We start from the raw sequence: 27950 nt of genomic DNA on the forward strand, positions 1-27950 counted from the left end.
ACCCAAATTAAGCAATCCTTTCAATTGATCTCTCCATTGCTAACCTCAACAAAGCATAGTTTTCAAAAATTAGCATGGAGGTTGTTGAAACTTATGGAGAAGGACCTCTCTCTTCTGAGGTATATTCCACCCGACATAGTTTTACATCAACTGACGTTGATGAAGTTGCCGGCTTTGAGAAAGATACAAAAAACATTATGAAGAAATTGACAGGAGGAACAAAAGAGTTGGATGTCCTCTCAATCTTTGGAATGCTAGGACTCGAAAAGACAACTTTGTCTAGGAAAGTGTACAATAATATTTTTCTTGTTAATTACTTTGATGCTAAAGCATGGTATGATATTTCACAAGAATATAATAGGAGGACGTTGTTGGTTGAGATTTTCAAACAAGTAAGAGTTGATAAGAATGAAATCAAAGAGGACGTTGACATAGCTGATGAGTTGCAAAAGACTCTAAAAGGCAAGAGATACCTTATTGTATTAGATGATATATGGGAAGTCGGGGCGTGGGAAGATCTGGGATTATGTTTCCCTAAAGGTAAAAATAGAAGTACAGTAATGGTAACAACTCAAATTAACCAAGTTGCTAAGTATCTTCAGCACCGCAGTGATCCTTATTTTCTTAGATTTCTAACTCTAAAAGAAAGTTAGGAGCTATTGCTGCAGAAACTATTTTGATAAGAGAGTTGTCCCTCAAATCTACTAGAATTAGGGTTACAAGTTGCCTTATACTACAAGGGATTGCCTCTTGTTATTGTCCTAATTCCTGGAATTATTATGATAATAGGAATACACACATCTATCTAGATGGAAGTTGCAAATGTCTTCAGCACCTCAGTGATCCTTATTCTCTTAGATTTCTAACTATAAAAGAAAGTTAGGAGCTATTGTAGAAGAAACTATTTTGATAAGAGAGTTGTCCCTCAAATCTACTAGAATCAGGGTTACAAGTTGCCTTATACTACAAGGGATTGCCTCTTGTTATTGTCCTAATTGCTGGAATTATTATGATAATGGGAATACACGCGTCTATCTAGATGAAAGTTTCAAATGATTTAAGTTCTCATGTTTTAGGAGGGCAAATCATGAAGGTGATACAATCAAGTTATGACCATTTGGAAGACCACTTAAAGTATTGCCTTCTTTACATAGAATTGTTTTCAGAAGACTATAAGATTTTAGTGTTGGATTTGATAAAATTATGGATGGCTATAGAGTATGTACTGAATGTTGATAAGGAGGATATGGAGGAAGCATCTATAATTTTCTTGAATGATCTACTTAATATAATCCTAGTAATGGTCTCTCATGGGAGTTCTAATGTTGGTGTAACATACTCCACACTTCATGATGTAGTGCGTAAGTTTTGCTTGAGAAAACTTACAGAAGAAAAATTTATACAACTAACAATACCATACAATCCATATCAATATTCATATTCCATGGAATTGCAGTTAAGCATTTATATTCATGCTGAACTTGTTAAACAATTAGATCATGCTAAATATCAGCTAGATAAGATTCCAATGCTAGAGTCCAAGGAAACTAAGTGTTTTGGTGAATGTCCTGTATGAAAACCAAGCAATGTAGTTGGATCATTCATGATCAATAAGAGATGATTGTAAAAGTGGAACTAAATTTTTATTTATTCATCATCCTGTACATAGCATTTTTGCCCCTATTTATAGATTGAGAGAATGAGCTAAGATAGTGAGCTGACTTCTAGCTCATTGACAACTTAGCTAACCCCCTAACTACCTCATAACTGACTAACAACTTGCCTAATAACTTTTTCAATTAACTCAACTAAAATACTAACTAAGTGATATCATTGCGTAAAGCATCCAATGGAATAGTAGATTATGTACAAATATATGCATATGCAGTGACAATATTTCAAGTCACATATTAAAACACTCCCCCTCAAGCTGCAGGGTGCAGTATATTTAGCACACTAAGCTTGCCTAATAAATGTGCATGTTGATCTTGACTTAAGCCATTGGTGAGAAGATCAACAACCTGATAATGAGTGTGGACATATATATCCTAGATCAATCCACTTTTGATCTTGTCCCTGATGAAGTTATAATCAATTTTAATATGTTTTATTCTCTGATGAAACACAGTATTATTGGCCAGTTGTATAGCTAAACTGTTGTCACTAAGTACTGATATGGGTAGAGTAATAGGCATACTAAGTTCCTAGAATAAGCCAACCAACCAAGTTATCTCTACAACTACTGAAGTCATGCTTCTATACTCAGCTTCAGTGGAACTTCTAGACACAGTAAGTTGTTTCTTGGACTTCCAAGAGATCAAGGACTAACCAAATTGAACTGCATATCCAATGGCTGATTGTGTAGTGTTGGGACATATAGCCAAATCTAAGTTACACCACCTAGTAAGAGTAGTATAAAGATCAGCCTTTAACCAAATACTTTGACCAACAGAGCCTTTTAGGTACCTAAATACTCCGGTAGAAGCCTCCCAGTGTGATCTCTTAGGGTGTTAAAAGAATTAGTTGTGACACCCCAAAAATGGTCCCGAGATGTCACACGGTGCTTAGGACCATAAGTGATCCCAAGCCAAACCATAAACTGGCATACTATTAAGCAATTGATTAAATATGTATAAAATGACTGAGTTTACAGTGTGGAAACATAATAATGATGGAATTTGTGAAAATACGATACTGATACAATTGTACATTCTGATAAACTTTGAAAAGAGGGACTGAAATTACATGATTGACTCTAACTAACATCTATGAATTCTTTACTATATTGACTATAGATAGTTGGGCCAAGACTCCAACTACCACTAATCAATACATCTAATTAAGAAAGTACAGTACATAAATAACTTTTAACTAAAGTCCTCGAAGTAGGAGGACTCATCATCTGTTGGCTGAAATCTACACCTTTCTAATTCTGACTGTATGTACTACAACTTGTACCTACATTATGAGACAATGTAGCACATAGACATATATGTGGAGCAGCACTTTGAGGATGTACTAAGTATATGGGGGTGAATGCATAAGTAAAACATTATCTCATCATCATAATTTGTAAAATAATGCATGCTAAATATAAATGGCTCACATAATCTAGAATATCTGAAAACTAAAATTTGTAATCATGAATAGAAAAATCATACTTTGTAAATCTAGTGAGCCATAACATTTAGTTTTAAAAGCAGTACTAGTACTCTGTCTTTAAATCATGTTGTCTAAGTGTAGAAAGGACTCACTTCTAAGTATGAAACCTGAAAGCTAAAATTTGTAACTCTTATCTTTCTGTAAAGCATAATCTAAATAAAATTGTGAGCCTTTACACTTATTTTTCTTAAAGGTTTTTTGTAAATATTTTACTTTAACTATTAGGGCTTAGAGTTTAGGGACTTTGGAAGGTTCTTCTAACATACATAAATCATGTGAGTTGTCATGGAGTCCAACGTCTTATCCACGTTGGGGAGATCTGTTCTACCCTTTCCATCTGAATAGAACCTTAACTTAAGTGATCACTATCTTAGCGCACAGTGCCATGTAGTTTTGGAGCATGAGACCTTGGAATCATACCCAACTCAGTGCTAAATACTACTCCCATACTTATCGCTCAGAACTTTCGAAAATCCACCATAAAATAGCAGAAGGGTTTATAATAAAAAACCAATTATGCCTTTCTTTCTTTAAATTTCAAACTATATGAGCAATGTGGATTCCTTATCTTAACTTAGGATCAAAAGATCAACTTCTTTCTTGAATCTTAGTAATGGAATGGATGAATCTTGACTATATGAGCAATGGAATAGAATGGATGAATCTTGAAGAGAATTGATTAAGGTTTGTTCTTGGGAGAAAAGTAGGATAATGGGGGCAAAATAATGCCCCAATGGCGGCTGTACATTGCTATATTATGACCTGGGTTGAGGAGGGAAAAGACCCCATTTACCCTCATTCATTTAAATCAATAATTCATAATCTGTATCCCAATTTTGTTCTTCGCCACAATGCGGTACCATCACGGCAGCTCACTACCTCACACGAAAATGGCTATAACTTTTTGCATGAGTGTCGGATTAAGGAGAAATTAGTATCGTTGGAAAGCTAATTTAATTATCTACAGTTTGATGGGTATTGAGCTGAAAAATTCCATGTATATAAAAATTTATACATATTTAAAGTAGACCCTTGTAAAATCGAATGTTAAATTTCTGACGAATCTAATGTTCTTAGCTCTACTTGGCTCTAAGTGACTTCTATGAACATTATTCACCTAATTAGAACTTCACATACTTAGGATTAAAGTCATGACACAAGCATTAGAATTGTGGATCAATAGTACGAAAATTACACCCTCATCGCAATGCGGTAAAATCGCATTCAGCTACTGGAAAAGGACGAGTGTGAATTTATACTCTGGATCAATGCGGTGCTATCGCGTTACTTTACTGAAATATGGCAATTGGGAATTTGGACCTCTCCGCGATGTGAGATTATCTCGGAGGTCTACTGGAATTTGACGAATAGGAAATCACCCTTCATCGTGATGTGGTGACTGCCCAGGTGGTGCACTATCAACACTAAAAGTGCCTTAACTTCTTAATAGAGTATTGGATTTGGGTAAAATTTGTATTGATGGAAAGCTTATTCAATTTCCAACACAATGCAAGGTCTAAATCTGAAAAATCTCACATTCATAAGAAGGTATTCATTTTGTAAGCCAACCTTTGACATTCTAGGAGTGAAATTAGGCTAAGAAAATTATGGGGTATTACAATATCTCTCCCTTGGGAACATTCGGCCTCAAATGAGACTAGTTAAACTGAGAGTATTAAGGAGCTAAAGTCCATACTAACCATGCATGACTAGGAACATGATTGCTTAACTGAGTCTGAAACATGATACATAAACTGTATATCATGACTAAGCTGATTTCTTGAATACATGCACTAACATGAGAATGGTTATAAGGCTGAGATAGATACGAGATAGTCAACTTATGAGTAACCATTACTTTAGGCTGAATCTGATTTTGTAGAAAAAAGATGAGAGGTTTATGACATGAAAACTTGGGGTATTACAACATCTCCCCTTTGGGATCATTCGTCCCTGAATGATACTGATTTGGTTGAAATACTAGAAAAACACTGAGATGATGCTTGGGAAACTCACGAGTTAAATCATCACTGAACATCTAGATTTTGAAACTGATGCATGATGCATGAACTGAGCTGAATTCGCAAAGTGCATAAAGCGAACATCTAGATGGGAAGTTTGAAAACCATAGAAACTTGCCTGTATGGCTTCTGGACTGAATTACTGGCTAAACGGGTTAACTCATACTGTACATTCCACTTTAACAACTACATTCAACCTTTGACTAGGAACTCACTAACGTGCAATGCATCTATCCACATACATACAAACATGACATTCAAGCCTATCATATAACCACATATGAACTCCCATACAAACACCCATAAAGGCATACTTCTCATATTCTCTCAACCTCTATCAACAACAGATTTCTTTAACTATGCTTAAGAAGACATACATAAAATTTCAACTAACCATTTCATGTATCAAAGACATGGCCTCAATCTTACTTCACACTTACTACCTTAACTAAAATAAGCATACAACAATCTTTCCTCAATATCAATCATTTACTCTCTCCCATCTAAAAAACTGTTCATCATTACTATCTTGATTAAGGAAAGGTAACTTAAAATTTAGAACATAAGGACCTAAAATATGAAGGGATACTATGTATAACTTGATATTTTTCAGAGGCCTTAGGAATAGGATATCAAAAGCAGGAATTCATTAAGGAGATAAAAACTGAGGACACCCATGACATAATTTGAATTTCTATAATTATTAGGAGTGTAGCATGAGTACTTAGAATTGAAGATAATGTAAATCATGCGTACATGAGTCATGATCTGCAGGACCTGAGTTTGGAGTTCATAATTTCATGGAACATGATTCGTAATGTTGAGTGAACTGGAACTCCTCTTACTAAAAATTGGGAGAGTAAATGATTTTCTATAAAGCGATGAATACGAGTTGTGATGATAAAGTTGATATGTAAGGCATGAGTAGATATCATGATAACTGAAGTACAAGACTTTGTACTAAGATGAGAGTGGGTCGGGCATCATCCTTCCTTACTGGCAGTACTACTAGAATATGAGAATCTGACTTGGTTACTCATTCTATCATCTCCCCCTTGGCTTTAAGCCATCACTCAAAGTTTGTGAACCACTAAGTAAACTCTAATCTAAAATACAATTACTTTTCTTTAGAGTCTGGCGTCTAATCAATACACATAAAACTAAACTTACCTTGAAGGACTGTATCTTCACGTGTAACATCCAATGCTAATACCTCTATCTGAGATTCAACTCTTAGATTTCTATAACCCCAAAAGTCATCATTTAACAACTTAAACACTCACCAACTTAGATTCTAACACTTAACATAGTATCTCCAAACCCTTGCTGAATAATAATAACTTCCTTTAAAGTATACTAATATCACACTTTTAAACTTAAGCCACGAGAATCAAAATCATACCAAAAAGAATCAACTCCATCTATCCATAACTCCTTAACTTAGCTATTAAGAATGCTATGTACTATATAACTAACCTTCCGTACTTTAAGACAACAACAATTTACCTTAACTAATAATTCATTCTCTACCTTCCACTAAACTAACACACAAGGACATATCAGCATAATGCAAAATCTATAGCATGCATAAGTTTATCTCTATACTTTCTATAAATAGTCATTCCCACTTTTCTTTTCAATACTCTTCTATATCCATACTTTGAACTATAATAAGGTTCTATTATTCATAAATCATAACAGTGAAGTTCATAATATCCCTCGAATGGACACTACATTTAACAATCTAGGTTCACATTATTTCCTCTCATGGGCATTATCTATATTGAAAGGGTTAATGGGCAATCTGAATACATATCTAATTCGGTCTCAACTAAACAACTCATAAGGATGAGAACATAAACTTTCAACTTGAGGTACTTATGACACACTAGAGAGCTCCTCTCAAGCCCTTTGTGTGACTTCTGAAATTTCTGCTAGTAAATATCAGAGCATTATCTAGGTAGGAATTAGAACTTGCCAATTATGTTATCTCAAGAATAATACATAGATGAGTAATTTATGGGTAACACACAAATAGACAAAAGATTTTAAGAAAATAACTTTACTGTTCAATCTAAAGTAGGAAAGAAAGGAAATTTTTCTTGAAAGCATAGTAGTCTCTCAAAGAAAAATATAGATGTCTCTGTACCAATCTGCAAGAATCAACTAGACATGGCTTCACAGACACCCTAGGACACTTGAACCTTGTGCTCTGATACCATGTTTGTAATGCCCCAAAAATGGACGCGAGACGTCACACGGTGCTTAGGACCACAAGTGATCCCAAGCTAACCCATGAACTGGCATACTGTTAAGCAATTGATTAAGTATGTATAAAATGATTGAGTTTACTATGTGGAAACATAATAATGATGGAATCTGTGAAAATACAATACTGATACAATTGTACATTCTGATAAAGTCTGAAAAGAGGGACTAAAATTACATGATTGATTCTAACTAACGTCTATGAAGCCTCTACTATGCTGACTATAGATAGCTGGGACACGACTCTAACTACCACTAATCAGTACATATGAGTAACAAAGTACAGTACATAAATAACATCTAACTAAAGTACTCGAAGAAGGAGGACTCATCTTCTGTTGGCTGAAATCTGTAATTTTTTTATTCTGATTGTACGTACTACAACTTGTACCTACATTATGAGATAATGTATCACATAGACATATATGTGGAGCATCACTTTGAGGATGTACTGAGTATATGAGGGTGAATACATAAGTAAAACGTTATCTCATCATCATAATTTGTCAAACAATGCATGCTAAATGTAAATGACTCACTTAAGCTGGAATATCTTAAAAATGAAATCTGTAATCATGAATAGCAAAATCATACTTTGTAAATCTTGTGAGCCATAACATGTAGTTTTAAAAGTTGTACAAGTACTCTGTCTTTAAATCATGGTGTCTAAGTGAAGAAAGTATAACTTCTAAGTCCGAAATCTGTACTCTTATCTTTTTGTAAAGCAAAATCCAAATAAAATTGTTATCCTTTACACTAAATTTTCTTGAAATTCTTTTGTAAATCTTTTACTTTAACTAGCAGTGAGAAATACTTTAAAACTATTCTGAAAGCTTTTACTATTAGGGCTTAGAGTTTAGGGACTTTTGAAGGTTCTTCTAACCGACATCAATCATGTGAGCTGTCATGGAGTCCAACGTCTTACCTACGTTGGGAAGATCTGTTCTACCCTTTCCATCTAAATAGAACCTTAACTTAAGTGATCACTATCTTAGCCCACTATGGGCAAATCATAAACCTACGGTAGCACATAGTTCTGGGGCATGAGACCTTGGAATCATACCCAACTTAGTGTTAAATACTACTCCCATACTTATCGCTCAGAACTTTAGGAAATCCACCATAAAATAGCACAAGGGTTTATAATGAAAAACCAATTATGCTTTTCTTTCTTTAAATTTCAAACTATATGAACAATATGGATTCCTTATCTTAACTTAGGATCAAAAGATCAACTTCTTTCTCGAATCTTGGTAAACGATCACCAAAGAGGCTTAAAATCATAATCTTCTTGGAATATCAATACTAAATCTGAGTGCTTAAAACCCATGCTTTAAACTCATGTCAAAACATAGCAAATCATCATGCTCAATATGATTCTTGAAAATGCTTCAAAAATATCAAAATAATAAAATCAAGAATCACAATATCATTCTTAAACTCAATTGGAAAATTAGAAAAATCGCATTACATGCATAAATATATGAAAATATTCGTACAAATCAACATTCAATCACTTGTAAATTTATAATCTTCAAATACTAATAATTGGGTATGAACCCTAATTTCAAATAATAAGAAATTTGCTGAAAAAATATAATTTTGGGCACAAGGACAAAAGAATTGTCCTTGTTCATAACCCCACATACCTTAATTGCTCAAATTGATGAAGAAATTTGACTTGAATTCCCATTTGTGTCCTTGAAAGTTGTTTCTTGAAGAAAATGAATCAAATTGATGTTCTTAGGAATGTTCTTGAATGATTTTCTTGAACTTCTTGGAATAAAATGCTTAATTCTTGTTTATTTTTTTGAATATAAGGTGATGGATGAATCTTGAAGATAATTGATTAGAGTTTGTTCTTTGGAGAAAAGTAAGATAATGGGGGAAAAATAATGCCCCAATGGCGGATATACATTGCTATATTATGACTTGATTTGAGGAGGGAAAAGACCCCATTGCCTCTAAATTATTTAAATCAAAAATTCATAACCCGTATCCCAATTTTTCTCTTCACCATGACGCGATACCATCGCGGCAGCTCACTGCCTCAGACGAAAATGGCTATAACTTTTTGCTTCGGTGTCGGATTAAGGCAAAATTGGTATCGTTGGTAAGCTAATTCAATTATATATAATTTGGTGGGTCTTAAGCTGAAAAACTCTATGTATATAAAAAAATTATACACATTTAAAGTACATCCTTGTGGAATCGAATTCCAAATTTTGGACGAATCTAATGTTCTTAGCTCCACTTGGCTCTAAATAACTTCTATGAACATTATTGACCTAATAATAACTTCACATACTTAGGATTAATGTTATGTCACAAACATTTGAATTATAGCTAAAGAGTACAAAAATTATGCCTTCATCGTAAAGCGGAGAAATTGCATTAAGCTACTGGAAAAGGACGAGTGCGAATTTGTACTCTGGCGTGATGCGGTGTTATCGCGTTGCTTCACTGGAAATCAAAAATTGGAAATTTGGACCTCTCTACGACGCGAGCTTATCGTTGAGATCCACTGAAAAATGACAAATGGGAAATCACCCTTCACCGCGATGCGGTGACTGCCCCGGTGGTGCATTGTCAACACTAAAAATGCCTTAACTTCTTAATCAAGTATCATATTTGGGCAAAATTGGTATTGATGGAAATTTTATTCAATTTCCCATACAATTCAAGGTCTATATTTGGAAAATTTCTGATTCATAAGAATGTATTCATTTTTGAAGCCAACCTTTGATATTTTAGGAGCGAAATTAGGCTACGAAAATTATGAGGTATTACAATATCTCCCCCTTGGGAACAGTCATCCTCGAATGAGACTGGTTAAACTGAGAGTATTAAGGAACTAAAGTCTATACTAAACATGCATGACTAGGAACATGATTACTTAACTGAGTCTAAAACATGATACATGAGCTGAACATCATGACTAAGCTGATTTCTTGAATACATGAACTTACATGAGAATGGTTATAAGGCTGAGATAGATACGAGAGAGTCAACTTATGAGTAACCATTACTTTAGGATGAATCTGATTTTACAGGAAAAAGATGAGAGGTTTATGACAAGAAAACTTAGGGTATTACAACATCTCCCCCTTGGGATCGTTCATCCCTGAATGATACTGATTTGGTTGAAATACTAGGAAAAGACTGAGATGATGCATGGGAAACTTACGAGTTGAATCATCACTGAATATCTAGATTCTAAAACTGATGAATGATGCATGAACTGAGCTGAATTCGCAAAGTACATAGAGCGAACAAATTTTCTCATAAAATGATAAAACTAGATGCGAAGATTGAAAGCCATAGAAACTTGCCTGTATGGATTCTAGACTGAATTACTGGTTAAACGGGTTAACTCATACTGTACATTCCACGTTAACAACTACATTCAACCTTTGACTAGGAACTCACTAACGCGCAATGCATCTATCCATATACATATAAACATGACATTCAAGCCTATAATATAACCACATCTGAACTCCCATGCAAACGCCCATAAAGGCATGCTTCTCATATTCTCTCAACCTCTATCAACAACAAATTTCTTTTACTATGCTTAAGAAGACATATATAAAATTTCAACTAACCCGGACATGTATCAAAAACTTGGCCTCAATCTTACTTCACACTTACTGCCTTAGCTAAAATAAGCATACAACAATCTTTCCTCATCAAGAATTGCTTACTCTCTCCCATCTAAACAACTATTCATCATCACTATATTAACTAAGGAAAGGTAACATACAAGTTAGAACATGAGGACCTAAAAATTAAAAAGATACTATGTATAACTTGACATTTTTCTGAGGCCTGAGGAATAGGGTATCAAATGCAGGAATTCATTAAGGAGATCAAAACTGAGGATACCCACGACATAATTTGAATTTTGATGATTAGTAGAAGTGTACCATGAGTACCTGGAATTGAATATAATGTAAAGCATGAGTACATGAGTCATGATCTGCATGACCTGAGTTTGGAGTTCATAATTTCATGGAACATGATTCGTACTACTGAGTGAACTGGAACTCCTCTTACTAAAAATTAGGAATGTAAATGATTTTCTATAAAGCGCATGAATATGAGTTGTGATGATGGAGCTGACATGTATGGCATAAGTAGATATCACGATAACTGAAGTACAAAACTTTGTACTGAGATTAGAGTGGATTGGGTATCTTCCTCCCTTACTAGCAGTACTACTAGAATCTGAGATTCTGACTTGGTTACTAATTCTATCATCTCCCTATTGGCTTTAATCCATTACTCAAAGTTTGTGAACCACTAAGTAAACTCTAATCTAAACTACAATTACTTTACTCTAGAGTCTGGCGTATAATCAATACACATAAAACTAAACTTACCCTGAAGGACTGTATCTTCACGTGTAACACCCAATGCTAATACCTCCATCTGAGATTCAACTCCTAGATTTCTATAACCCCAAAATTCATCATATAACAACTTAAACTTAAGCCACAAAGATCAAAATCATACCAAAAAGACTCAACTCCATCTATCCTTAACTCCTTAACTTAGCTATTAAGAATGCTATATACTATATAACTAACCTTCCGTACTTTAAGACAACAACAATTTACCTTAACTAATAATTCATTCTCTACCTTCCACTAAACTAACACACAAGGACATATCAGCATAATGCAAAATCTATAGCATGCATAAGTTTATATCTATACTTTTTATCAATCGTCATTTCCACTTTTCTTGTCAATACTCTTCTATACCCATACTTCTAACTATAATAAGGTTCTACTATTCATAAATCATAACAGTGAAGTTCATAATATCCCTTGAATGCACACTATATTTAATAATCTAGGATCATATTATTTCCTCTCATAAGCATTATCTATATTGAAAGGGTTAATGGGCAATCTGAATACATATCTAATTCGGTCCCAACTGAACAACTCATAAGGATGAGAACATAAACTTTTAACTTAAGGGACTTATGACACACTAGAGCTCCTCTCAAGCCCTTTGTGTGACTTCTGAAATTTCTGCTAGTAAATCTGAGAGCATTATTTGGGGAGAAACTGGAACTTACTAATTATGTTATCTCAAGAATAATACATAGATGAGGAATTTCTGGGTAATACATAAATAGACAAAAACTTCTGAGAAAACAACTTTCCTGTACAATCTAAAGTAGGAAAGAAAGGAAATTTTTCTTAAATGCCTCGTATCCTTTTGAAGGAAAATGTAGACGTCTCTATACCATTCCACAAGACTCTACTAGACATGGCTTCACAAACACCCTAGGACACTTAAACCTTGTGCTCTGATACCAAGTTTGTAATGCCCCAAAAATAGTTCCAAGACGTCACACGATGCTTAGGACCACAAGTGATCCCATGCTAACCCATGAACTGCCATACTATTAAGCAATTGATTAAATATGTATAAAATGACTGAGTTTACTATGTGGAAACATAATAATTATGGAATTTGCTAAATACAATACTGATACAATTGTACATTCTGATAAAGTCTGAAAAGAGGGACTAAAATTACATAATTGACTCTAACTGACGTCTATGAAGCCTCTACTATGCCGACTACAGATAGCTGGGCCGTGACTCCAACTACCACTAATCAATACATGTGATTAAGAAAGAACAGTACATAAATAACATCTAACTAAAGTCCACGAAGAAGGAGGACTCATCATCTATTGGCTAAAATCTTCAACTTTTTTATTCTGACTGTACGTACTATAACTTGTACCTACATTATAACACAGTGTAGCACATAGACATATATGTGGAGCAGAACTTTGAGAATGTAATGAGTATATGGGGGAAAATACATAAGTAAATCATTATCTCATTATCATAATTCGTAAACCAATGCATGCTAAATGTAAATGACTCACATAAGATGGAATATGTGAAAATTGAAATCTATAATCATAAATAGCCAAATCATATTTTGTAAGAAAGTACAGTACATAAATAACATCTAAATAAAGTCGTCAAAGAAGGAGGACTCATCATCTGTTGAATGAAATCATAATGGTTGTAAACCATTATCTCATTGTCATAATTTGTAAACCAATGCATGCTAAATGTAAATGACTCACATAAGCTGGAATATCTAAAAACTGAAATCTATAATCATGAATAGCCAATTCATATTTTGTAAGAAATTACAGTACATAAATAACATCTAACTAAAGTCCTTGAAGAAGGAGGACTCATCATCTGTTGGTTGAAATCTTCAACTTTCTGATTTTGACTGTACGTACTACAACTTGTACCTATATTATGAGATAGTGTAGCACATAGACATATATATGGAGAAGCATTTTGAGGATGTACTGAGTATATGGGGGAGAATGCATAAGTAAACCATTATCTCATTATAAAAATTTGTAAACTAGTACATGATAAATGTAAATGACTCACATAAGCTGGAATATTTGAAAACTGAAATCTATAATCATGAATAGCCAAATCATATTTTGTAAGAAAGTAGAGTATATAAATAACATCTAACTAAAGTACTCAAAAAATAAGGACTCATTATCTGTTGGCTGAAATCATAAGTAAACCATTATCTCATTATCATAATTTGTAAGCCGATGCATGCTAAAAGTAAATGACTCACATAAGCTGGAATATTTGAAAACTGAAATCTATAATCATGAATAGCCAAATCATACTTTGCAAGAAAGTACAATACATAAATAACATCTAACTAAAGTCCTCAAAGAAGGAGGACTCATCATCTGTTGGCTAAATGCATAAGTAAACCATTATCTCATTATCATAATTTGTAAACCAATGTATGCTAAATGTAAATGACTCACATAAGCTGGAGTATCTGAAAACTAAAATCTATAATCATGAATAGCCAAATCATATTTTATAAGAAAGTACAGTACATAAATAACATCTAACTAAAGTCCTCGAAGAAGGAGGACTCATCATCTGTTGGCTGAAATCTTCAACTTTCTGATTCTGATTGTGCGTACTACAACTTGTACGTACATTATGAGACAGTGTAGCACATATACATATATTGTGGAGCAGCACTTTGAGGATGTACTGAGTATATGGGGGAGAATGCATAAGTAAACTATTATCTCATTATCATAATTTTTAAACCAATGCATGCTAAATGTAAATGACTCACATAAGCTAGAATATCTAAAACTAAAATCTATAATCATGAATAGCCAAATCATATTTTGTAAATATGGTGAGCCATAACATTTAGTTTTAAAAGTTGTACTTGTACTCTATCTTTAAATCATGTTGTCTAAGTGTAGAAAGGACTCACTTTTAAGTCTAAAATCTGAAAGATGAAATTTGTAACTCTTATCTTTCTGTAAATCATAATCTAAATAAAATTGTGAGCCTTTACACTTGATTTTCTGAAAAGTTTTTTTGTAAATCGTTTACTTTCCCTTGCGGGGAGAAATACTTTAAAACTATTACGAAAACCTTTACTGTTAGAGCTTAGAGTTTAGGGACTTTGGGAGGTTCTTCTCACAGATATAAACCATGTGAGCTGTCATGGAGTCCAACGTCTTACCCACATTGGGGAGAGCTGTTCTACCCTTCCCACTAGAATAGAACCTTTACTTAAGTGATCACTATCTTAGCCCACTATGGGAAAATCATAAATCTACTATGGCACGTAGTTCTGGGACATGAGACCTTAGAATCATACCCAACTTGGTGCTAAATACTACCCCCATACTTATCGCTCAGAATAACAGGAAATCCACCTTAAAATACCAAAAGGGTTTATTATGAAAAACCAATTATGCTTCTTTTTCTTTAAATTTTAAACTATATGAACAATGTGGATTCCTTATCTTAGCTTAGGATCAAAAATCAACTTCTTTTTTGAAACTTGGTTAATGATCATCAAAGAGGCTTAAAATCATAATCTTTTTGAAATATCAATACTAAATCATATGGCTTAAAACCCATGCTTTAAACTCATGTCAAAACATAGAAAATCATCATCCTCAATATGATTCTTGAAAATACTTCAACAATATCAAAATAATAAAATCAAGAATCACAATATCATGCTTAAACTCAATTGGAAAATCAAAAAAATCGCATTACATGCATAAATATATAAAATAGTCACGTAATTCAACATTAGTCACGTAATTCAACATTCTATCACTTGTAAATTCATAATCTTCAAATACTAATAATTGGGTGTGAACCCTAATTTCAAATAATAAGAAATTTGCTCAAAAATATAATTTTGGACACAAGGACGAAAGGATTGTCCTTGTTCATAACACCACATACCTTAATTGCTTAAATCGATGAAGAAATTTGGCTTGAATTCCTATTTGTGTCTTTGAAAGTTGTTTCTTGAAGAAGACGAATCAAATTGATGTTCTTGGAAATGTTCTTGAATGATTTTCTTGAACTTCTTTGAATAAAAAGCTTAATTCTTAATTGTTTTCTTGAATAGAAGGTGATGGAATGGATGAATGTTGAAAAGAATTGATTAGGGTTTGTTCTTTGGAGAAAAGTAGGATAATGGGGGCAAAATAATGCCCCAATGGCGATTATACATTGCACTATTACGACCTGTGTTAAGGAGGGAAAAGACCCCATTACCTCTCATTCATTTAAATCAAAAAATCGTAACCTATATTCCAATGCAAGGTATTGATGGAAAGCTTATTCAATTTCCCACACAATACAAGGTCTAAATCTGAAAAAATTTTACATGCATAAGAAAGTATTCATTTTTGAAGCCAACCTTTGACATTCCAGGAGCGATATTAGGCTAAAAAAATTATGGGTTATTACAATATCTCCCCCTTGGAAACATTCGTCCTCAAATGAGACTGGTTAAACTGAGAGTACTGAGGAACTAAAGACCATACTAAACATGCATCACTAGGAACATGATTGATTAACTGAGTCTGAAACATGATATATGAACATAATATCATAACTAAGCTAATTTCTTGAATACATGTACTGATATGAGAATGGTTATAAAGCTGAGATAGATACGAGAGAGTCAACTTATGAGTAACCATTACTTTAGGCTGAATCTGATTTCATGGGAAAAAGATGAGAGTTTTATGACATGAAAACTCGGGGTATTATAATATCTCCCCCTTGGGATCATTTATCCCGGAATGATACTGATTTGGTTGAAATACTAGGAAAAGACTAAGATGATGCATGGGAAACTTACGAGTTGAATCATCACTGAACATCTAGATTATGAAACTTATGCATGAATTGATTTGAATTCGCAAAGTATATGAAGCAAATGAATTTCCTCTTAAAATGATAAGGCTAGATGGGAAGATTGAAAACCATAAAAACTTGCCTGTATGGCTTCTAGACTGAATTACTGGCTAAACGTACTGGCTAAACTAGTTAACTCATACTGTACATTCCAATTCAACAACTACATTTAAACTTTGACTTAGAACTCACTAACGCGCAATGCATCTATCCACATACATACAAACATGACATTCAAGCCTATCATATAACCATATATGAACTCCCATGCAACCACCCATAAAGGAATAATTCTCATATTCTCTCAACGTGTATCAATAACAAATTACTTTTACTATGCTTAAGAAGACATACATAAAATTTTAACTAACCATGATATGTATCAAAGACTTGGCCTCAATCTTACTTCACACTTACTACCTTAGCTAAAATAAGCACACAATAATCTATCATCAACAACAATCATTTACTCTCTCCCATCTAAACAACTATTCATCTTCACTATCTTGACTAAGGAAAGGTAACCTACAAGTTAGAACATGAGGACCTAAAAATTGAAAGGATACTACGTATAACTTGACATTTTTCTGAGGCCAGAGGAATAGGGTATCAAACGCCGAAATTCATTAAGGAGATCGAAACTAAGGACACCCACGACATAATTTGAATTTTGATAATTATTAGGAGGGTAGCATGAGTACCTGGAATTAAATATAATGTAAAGCATGAGTACATGAGTCATGATCTGCATGACCTGAGTTTGGAGTTCATAATTTATGGAACATGATTCATACTACTGAGTGAACTGGAACTCCTCTTACTAAAAGTTGGGAGAGTAAATGATTTTCTATAAAGTGCATGAATATGAGTTGTGATGATGGAGATGACATATAAGGCATGAGTAGATATCATGACAACTGAACTACAAAACTTTGTACTGAGATGAGAGTGGGTCAGGCATCATCCTCCCTTACTGGAAGCACTACTAGAATCTGAGAATCTTACTTTGTTACTCATTCTATCATCTCCCCCTTGGCTTTAAGTAATCAATCAAAATTTGTGAACCACTAAGTAAACTCTAATCTAAACTACAATCACTTTACTATAGAGTCTGGTGTATAATCAATACACATAAAACAAACTTACCCTGAAGGACTGTATATTCACGTATAACACCCAATGGTAATACCTTCTTCTGAGTTTCAACTCTTAGATTTATATTACCCTAAAAGTCATCATATTACAACTTAAACACTCACCAACTTAGATTCTAACACTTAACATGGATATCTCCAAACCCTTGATGAACCGTACTAACTTTCTTTATAGTCTACTAATATCACACTTTTAAATGTAAGCCACAAGAATCAAAATCATACCAAAAAGACTCAAGTCCATCTATCCATAACTCCTTAACTTAGCTATTAAGAATGCTATGTACTATATAACTAACCTTTTGTACTTCAAGCAAACAACAATTCACCTTAACAAATAATTCATTCTCTATCTTTCTTAAAACTAACACACAAGGACATATCAGAATAATGCAAAATCTATGGCATGCATAAGCTTATCTCTATACTTTCTATCAATTGTCATTCCTACTTTTCTTGTCACTACTCTTCTATACCCATACCTCCAACTATAATAAAGTTCTACTATTTATAAATCATAACACTGAAGTTCATAATATCCCTCGAATGCCCCCTACATTTAACAATCAAGGTTCACACTATTTCCTCTCATGAGCATTATCTATATTGAAATGGTTAATGGGAAATCTAAATACATATCTAATTCGGTATCAACTGAACAAATAATAAGGATAAGAATTTAAACATTCAACTTGAGGGATCCATGACACACTAAGAGCTCCTCTTAAGCCCTTTGTGTGACTTTTGAAATTTCTGCTAGTAAATCGGAGAGCATTATCTGGGGAGAAACTAGAACTTAATAATTATGTTATCTCAAGAATAATACATAGATGAGGAATTTTGAGGTAACACACGAATAGATAAAAGATTCTAAGAAAACAATTACTGTACAATCGAAAGTAAAAAGGGAAGGAAGCTTTTCTTGAATGCCCAATAGCCTCTCAAAGAAAAATACAGGCATCTCTGTACCATTCCACAAGATTCTACTCGACATGTCCTCACAAACTACCTAGGACACTTGAACCATGTGCTCTGATACCAAGTTTGTAATGCCCCAAAAATGGTCTCGAGACATTATACAGTGCTTAGGACCATAAGTGATCCCAAGCTAACTCATGAACTGGCATACTGTTAAGCAATTGATTAAATATGTATAAAATGACAGAGTTTACTATGTGGAAACATAATAATTATGGAATCTGTGAAAATACAATACTGATACAATTGTATATTTTTATAAAGTCTGAAAAGAGGGACTGAATGCATAAGTAAAACATTATCTCATCATCATAATTTGTAAAACAATTTATGCTAAATATAAATGACTCATATAAGCTGGAATATCTGAAAACTAAAATCTGTAATCATGAATAGCAAAATCAAACTTTGTAAATGTAGTGAGCCATAATATTTAGTTTTAAAAGTTGTACTTGTACTCTGTCTTTTAATCATGTTGTCTAAGTGTAGAAAGGACTCATTTCTAAGTCTAAAATATGAAAGCTAAAATCTGTAAATCTTACCTTTCTGTAAAACATAATCTAAATAAAATTGTGAGCCTTTTCACTTAATTTTCTTAAAAGTTTTTTGTAAATCTTTTACTTTAACTAGTAGGGAGAAATACTTTAAAACTATTCTGAAAGCTTTTACTGTTAGAGCTTAGAGTTTGCGGACTTTGGGAGGTTCTTCTAACCGACATAAATCATGTGATGTATCATGGAGTCCAACGTCTTACCCACGTTGGGGAAAGCTATTCTACCCTTGCCATTGGAATAAAACCTTAACTTAAGTGATCACTATCTTAGCCCACTATGGGTAAATCATAAATCTACGGTGGCACGTAGTTCTGGGGCATGAGATCTTGGAATCATACCCAACTCGGCGCTAAATACAACTCCCATACTTATAGCTCAGAACTTTAGGAAATCCACCTTAAAATAGCACAAGGGTTTATAATGAAAAACCAATTATGCTTCTCTTTCTTTAAATTTCAAATTATATGAACAATGTGGATTCCTTATCTTAGCTTAGGATCAAAAATCAACTTCTTTCTTAAATCTTGGTAAACGATCATCAAAGAGGCTTAAAATCATAATCTTCTTGAAATATCAATACCAAATCTTAGGGCTTAAAACCCATGCTTTAAACTCATGTCAAAATATAGTAAATCATCATGCTCAATATACTTCTTGAAAATACTGCAACAATATCAAAATAATAAAATCAAGAATCATAATATCATTCTTAAACTCAATTGGAAAATCTGAAAAATTGCATTACATGCATAAATATAGAAAAATATTCGCGCAATTCAACATTCAATCACTTGTAAATTCATAGTCTTCAAATACTAATAATTGGGTATGAACCCTAATTTCAAATAACAAGAAATTTGCTCAAAAATATAATTTTGGGCACAAGGACGAAAGGATTGTCCTTGCTCATAACCCCACATACCTTAATTGCTCAAATTGATGAAGAAATTTGACTTGGATTCCTATTTGTGTCCTTGAAATTTGTTTCTTGAATAAGATGATTCAAATTGATGTTCTTAGGAATGTTCTTGAATGATTTTCTTGAACTTCTTGGAATAAAAAGCTTAATTCTTGATTGTTTTCTTGAATAGAAGGTGATAAAATGGATGAATCTTGAAGAGAATTGATTAGGGTTTGTTTTTGGGAGAAAAGTAGGATAATAGGGGCAAAATAATGCACCAATGGCAGCTATACATTGCTATATTATGACCTGGGTAGAGGAGGAAAAAGACCCCATTGCCCCTAATTCATTTAAATCAAAAATTCATAACCCGTATCCCAATTTTTCTCTTCGCCACAATGCAGTACCATCGGGCAGCTCACTGCCTTGCACGAAATGGCTATAACTTTTCTCTTGGGTGTCGGATTAAGGAGAAATTGATATCATTGGAAAGCTAATTCAATTATCTACAATTTGGTGAGTCTTGATCTGAAAAACTCCATGTATATAAAAAGTTATACACGTTTAAAGTAGATCCTTGTAGAATCGAATGCCAAATTTTGGACGAATCTAATGTTCTTAGCTCCACTTGTCTCTAAGTGACTTCTATGAACATTATTCACCTAATAAGAACTTCAAATAATTACACAAGAATTTGAATTATGGATCAAGAGTATGGAACTTACCCCTTCATCGAAACGCGGAAAAATTGCATTAAGCTACTGGAAAAGGACGAGTACGAATTTGCACTCTGGCGCGATGCTGTGCTATCGCGTTGCTTCACTAGAAATCAAAAATTGGGAATTTGGACCTCTCCACAACATGAGCTTATCACGAAGGTCCCCTAGAAAATAACCAATGGGAAATCACCCTTCCCCGCGATGTGGTGACTGGCCAGGTGATGCACTATCAACACTACAAATGCCTTTTCTTAACCGAGTATCAAATTTGGGCAAAATTGGTATTGATGGAAAGCTTATTCAATTTCCCACACAATACAAAATCTAAATCTTGAAAACTTCACATGAATAAGAAGGTGTTCATTTTTTAAGCTAACCTTTGACATTTAGGAGCGAAATTAGGCTAAGAAAATTATGGGGTATTACAATATCTCCCCCTTGGGAACATTCATCCTCGAATGAGACTGGTTAAACTGAGAGTACTGGGGAACTGAAGTCTATACTAAACATGCATGACTAGGAACATGATTGCTTAACTAAGTCTGAAACATGATACACGAACTGAATATCATGACTAAGATGATTTCTTGAATACATAAATTTACATGATAATGGTTATAAGGCTAAGATAGATACAAGAGAGTAAACTTATAAGTAACCATTACTTTTGGCTGAATCTAATTTCATGGGAAAAAGATGAGAGGTTTATGACATTAAAACTCGAGGTATTACAACATCTCCCCCTTGGTATCATTCATCCCTGAATGATACTAATTTGGTTGAAATACTAGGAAAAGACTGAGATAATGCACGAAAAACTTACGATTTGAACCATCATTGAATATCTAGATTATGAAACAGTTACATGATGCATGAACTGAGCTGAATTCGCAAAGTACATAAAGCAAACAAATTTCCTCTTAAAATGATAAGACTAGATGGGAAGATTGAAAACTATAGAAACTTGCTTGTATGGCTTCTGGACTGAATTACTGGCTAAACGGGTTAACTCATACTTTACATTACACTTAAACAACTACATTCAACCTTTGAGTAGGAACTCACTAACACGTAATGCATCTATCTATATATACAAATATGGCATTCAATCCTATCATATAACCATATATGAACTCCCATACAAATACACATAAAGGCCTACTTCTCATATTCTCTCAACCTCTATCAATAATAGATTTATTTTACTATGATTAAGAAGACATATATAAAATTTCAAATAACCATGACATGTATCAAAGACTTGGCCTCAATCTTACTTCGTACTTACTGCCTTAGCTAAAATAAATATACAACAATCTTTCATCAGCAAGAATTATTTACTATCTCCCATCTAAATAATTGTTCATCGTCACTATCTTGACTATAGAAAAGTAACTTAAAAGTTAGAACATGAGGACCTGAAACATAAAGGGATACTATGTATAACTTGACATTTTTTTGAACCTTATGGAATAGGGTATCAAATGCAAGAATTCATTAAGAAGATCAAAACTGCGGACACCCTTGACATAATTTGAATTTTGATGATCATTAGGAGTGTAGCATTAGTACTTGAAATTAAATATTCTGTAAAGCATGAGTATATGAGTCATGATCTGCATGTCATCAGTTTGGAGTTCATAATTTCATGGAACATAACTCGTACTACTGAGTGAACTGGAATGATTCTTACCAAGAATTGGGAAAGTACATAATTTTCTATAAAGTGCATAAATATGAGTTATGATGATGGAGATGACATTTAAGACATGAGTAGATATCATGATAACTGAAGTACAAAACCTTGTACTCAGATGAGAGTGGGTCAGGCATCATCCTCCCTTACTGGCAGCACTACTAGAATCTGAAAATCTGACTTGGTTTCTTATTTTATCATCTTCCCCTTGGATTTAATCCATCATTCAAAGTTTGTGAAACACTAAGTAAACTCTAATCAAAACGACAATTACTTTACTCTAGAGTCTGACGTATAATCAATACACATAAAACTAAACTTACCCTGAAGGACTATATCTTCACTTTTAACACCCAATGCTAATACCTCCCTCTGAGATTCAAATCTTAGATTTCTGTAGCCCCAAAATTCATCATATAACAACTTAAACACTCACCAACTAAGATTCTAAAACTTAATATGGATATCTACAAACCTTGCTGAACCATACTAACTTTCTTCATAGTCTACTAATATCACCCTTTTAATCCACGAGAATCAATATCATACCAAAAAGACTCAACTCCATATATCTATAACTCCTTACCTAAGCTCTTAAGAATGCTATGTACTATATAACTAACCTTTCGTACTCCAAGAAAACAATAATTCACCTTAACAAATAATTCATTCTCTACCTTCTACTAAACTAACACACAAGGATATACCAGCCTAATGCAAAATCTATAGCATGCATAAGTTTATCTCTATACTTTCTATCTTTTCTATTCACTATCTTCTATACCCATACTTCCAACTATAATAAGGTTCTAGTATTCATAAATCATAACACTGAAGTTCATAATATCCATTGAATACACACTACATTTAACAATCTAGGTTCACACTATTTCCTCTCATGAGCATTATCTATATTGAAAGGTTTAATGGGCAATCTGAATACATATCTAATTCGTTCTCAACTGAACAACTTATAAGGATGAGAACATAAACTTTTAACTTGAGATACTTATGATATACTAAAGAGCTCCTCCCAAGCCCTTTGTATGACTTCTAAAATTTTTACTAGTAAATCTGAGAGCATTAGCTGGGGAGGAACCAGAACTTTCTAATTATGTTATCTCAAGAATAATTCATATATGAGGAATTTTGAGGTAACACACGAATAGACAGAAGATTTTGAGAAAACTACTTTACTGTACAATCTAAAGTATGAAAGAAAGAAAACTTTTCTTGAATGCCTCTTAGCCTCTCGAAGAAAAATACAGATGTCTCTGTACCATTCAGCAAGACTCTACTACATCCTTGTAGAATCGAATGCTAAATTTTGGATGAATCTAATGTTCTTAGCTTCACTTTTCTCTAAGTGACTTCTATGAACATTATTCACCTAATAATAACTCCAAATACTTAGGATTAAAGTCATGACACAAGCATTTGAATTATGGATCAAGAGTGCGGCAATTACACCTTCATCGCGACGCGGTAAAATCGTATTAAGCTACTGGAAAAGGACAAGTGCAAATTTACACTCTAGCACGAGGCGGTTCTATCGCATTGCTTCACTGGAAATCGACAATTTAGAATTTGGACCTCTCTACGATATGAGCTTATTGTGGAGGTCCACTAGAAAATAAAAAATGGGAAATCACCCTTCACCGCGATGCGGTGATTGCCCAGGTGGTGCACTGTCAACACTAAAAATTCCTTAACTTCTTAACCAAGTATCACATTTAGGAGAAATTGGTATTGATGGAAATCTTATTTAATTTCCCATAAAATACAAGGTATAAATCTGGAAAATTTCTCATGTATAAGAAGGTATTCATTTTTGAAGCCAACCTTTAAAATTCTAGGAGCAAAATTAGGCCAAGAAAATTATAGGGTCTTACATTGGCTGAGAGTTTGAATAGAAAAACTAATATCATGTCTTGTGATAGTAGCATACATAAGCTTGTCCATAAGTATTTGATAAGAGGAAACATCAGATAATAATTCGTCTTCTTGTACACCTATGGATTGATCATATTTAAGTGTGGTTAATCTCAGATTAGACTCTGAAAGGGTAAGTGCAGGCTTAGAGCCACTAAGACACTTGTCTGAGATCAACTCAAGGATGTATTTTATTTGATTCAATATTACCCTTGAAGCTAATTCGAGGATCTCAATACCTTATAAGTATTTAAGATCATGTAAGTTTTTCATTTTGAACATTTTATGTAGCTTTTCTTTGGTTATCTTAATCAAGGTAGCATTGATTCCAATAATAAGTAGATCATCAACATACACTAGAACCACCACTATATCTTCACCTTTATGTATAGTGAAAAGGAAATAGGCATGTGGATTTTGTGTAAATCCAGCATCAAGCAAAGCATTAGTTAGCTTTAGGTTCCATTGTATGGATGCTTGCTTAATTTCATTTAATGATTTGAGCAGCTTGCAGACCTTATTTTCCCCTGTCTCCTGAACCTTTCTGGTAATTCCATATACACTTCCTCTTTAAGATCACCTTGCAAAAATGCATTATAGACATCTATTTGATGGAAAATACACCCTTTAGACACTTCTACAGCAACCACACACCTGAATATTACCATTTTAGCAACTGGTGAATAGGTCTTATGATAGTCTAGTCCTTCATGCTGGATATATACCTTGGCCACTAATCTTGCTTTGAACCTTTCTACCTCACCTTTTTCAAGATACTTTATTTTGTAGATCCATTAGGAACCAACAGTGTTTTGCCTTTGGGAAAGTCAACAATGATCTATGTATTATTGGCTTCCAAGATTCAGATTTCTAACCTCAATGCTTCCACCCATATGTCATACTTTATAGCTTGTTTAAAGTGTTGGGGTTTAGTGAAACTGGAGAATTTTGTCAAGTAACGTTGATAATCAAAGCTTGATTTTTGTATGACAAACTGTTGGCTAAGGGATGCTTGCATCTTTCGCTGCTAGAAGTTTTAACATAATCATGTATCCACACATGTGGCCTAATAGATCTAGTATGACTATTTGATGTAGGTTGAGGCAAAGAGGGATCAGCTGAACTATATGCACTATTATTTATGTCATATGTGTCTAGATTAAGTGGCGCAGGATCAACAAAAGTATCATCTTCAACTAAAGTATGCTCATCAGGAGCATCAGGGGCATCATCATCTGTGGAGACTAAGAAAGCATTAATGTCTTCACTAGTTGTTAAAGCTATTGCAGGTTACAATTCCTTTTGTGATGGATTAAAAGAAAATATATCTTCTTGGAACACAATATCTCTACTAACTAATAGCCTTTTTGATTGAACGTATAAGAGTAAGTAACCTTTTTGAGACTCTGAATATCCCACTAACACAACAGGTTTTGCCCTTTCACAAAATTTATCACCTCTAGGGACAATTGTTACATAGCACAAACAACCAATGACCCTCAAATGAGATATCTTGGGATCTTTAGAAAACAGCAGTTGAAATGGACTTTTACCTCTTAAAACTGAGGATGGTAACCTATTCATAAGGTATACTGCAGCCTTCACATAAACCCCAATACTTAATAGTCAAGTGAGACTGAAATTCGAGAGCTTTAGCTATGTTTAATATTTGTTTGTGCTTCCTCTCTACTACTTTATTTTGTTGTGGAGTGTGAGGATAGTTGGTTTGATGTAAAATACCTAAAGATTGGAACAATGTATGATAGTAAGAAGTGATGAATTCAGTCCCAATGTCAGACCTTATAGTATTTATCAATACTCTAAACAGTGTTTTGATCATGGATATAAAGCTCTTAATGTCTACACTGGTTTTAGACTTTAGCTGCAACAGATGAACCCAAGTGTATCTACTATAGTCATCCACCATAGTCAAAAAATAGTACTTGTTTTAAAAAGTAGAAGTTCTATAAGGACCCGAGAGATCCATAACACAAGTTCAAAAAAGGCAGAGTACTTAGTAGTACTAGTAGGAAATGACATTCTTGTTTTCTTAGCTAGCGGGTTGACTGCTTACTTATTCAACATATCTACATCATTATGACTCTTTAAAAGATCTAAGCACTTCAAAACCTATGAAGATGGATGCCCAAGTCTCTTATGCCATAGTGTGTAGTGTCGATTTGAAACTTTAACAATGATATTGTCATTCTTTAGTCCTACAGGTGTTATTTTGTCTTCCCATTCTTCTCTAAGAATGTAAAGTCCACCCTCTTTTCTACCAATCCCTTTCACCTAGCCATCTAAGAGGTCTTGAAAGACATAGAAATCAAGATAGAAGGAATCAAAGAAAGAGAGTTCCTTGGTTATCTTAGCAACAGATAACATATTTATTATGGAGTATGGAACAAAGAGAACATCCTTGATCACACCATCTGCAAAGATATAAGCCTCTCTTGTGTGGGAAATAGTCACTTCAGCACCAGTAGAAAGGTGTAATATATACTTGTGACTTTGTACTAAACTTGTACTATCTCTGAACATGTGTCTATTTGTAGACACATGATGTGTAGCTCCTGAATCCACAATCCAACTGGATCCATTTTGACTGCTTGACTAACAAGAGCAAGCTAGATGGTCAACTAGAGCTTTTCATCCATATTATCCTAGACAATACCAACAATACCCTCACCATTATTGACAGTGGTGTTGGTATGAAAAAGGATGATTTAGTGAACAACTTGGGTACAATTGTGAGGTTGGGAATTAAGGAATTCATGGAAGCTCTTGATATTGGTGTTGATGTACGCATGATTGGGCAATTTAGTATTGGTTTCTACTCTACTAACTTGGCAGTTGAGAAGGTTGTTGTGACCACAAAGCATAATGATGATGAACAATATGTGTGGGAGTCCCAAGCTAGTGGTTCTTTAACTATAACCATGGATACATCCGGTAAGAACCTTGGTAGGGGTACAAAAATTGTCCTATTCCTCAAAGAAGATCAACTTTATTAACTTGAAGAACATAGGCTCAAGGACCTGATTAAGAAATACTATGAGTTCATCAGATATCCGATCTCTCTATGGATTGAGAAAACCATAGAAAAGGAAATTTCTAATAATTAGAAGGGGGAGGATAAGAAAGATGAGGAGGAAAAGGTAGAAGAGGTTGACAAAGAAAAGAAGGAAGAGAAGAAAAAGAAAAAGGTTAAAGAAGTTTCCAATGAGTGGTCACTGGTGAACAAGCAGAAGCTTATTTGGATAAGGAATCCTTAA

General features: G+C 33.8%; 1 pseudogene; it reads left to right on the forward strand.

Moving 5' to 3' along the window:
- Window positions 1-74: 74 nt before the first annotated feature.
- Window positions 75-27950, forward strand: LOC124898054 (annotated as a pseudogene).

Source organism: Capsicum annuum, chromosome 1, assembly GCF_002878395.1.
Source record: "Capsicum annuum cultivar UCD-10X-F1 chromosome 1, UCD10Xv1.1, whole genome shotgun sequence".
Classification (NCBI taxonomy): Eukaryota; Viridiplantae; Streptophyta; class Magnoliopsida; order Solanales; family Solanaceae; genus Capsicum; species Capsicum annuum.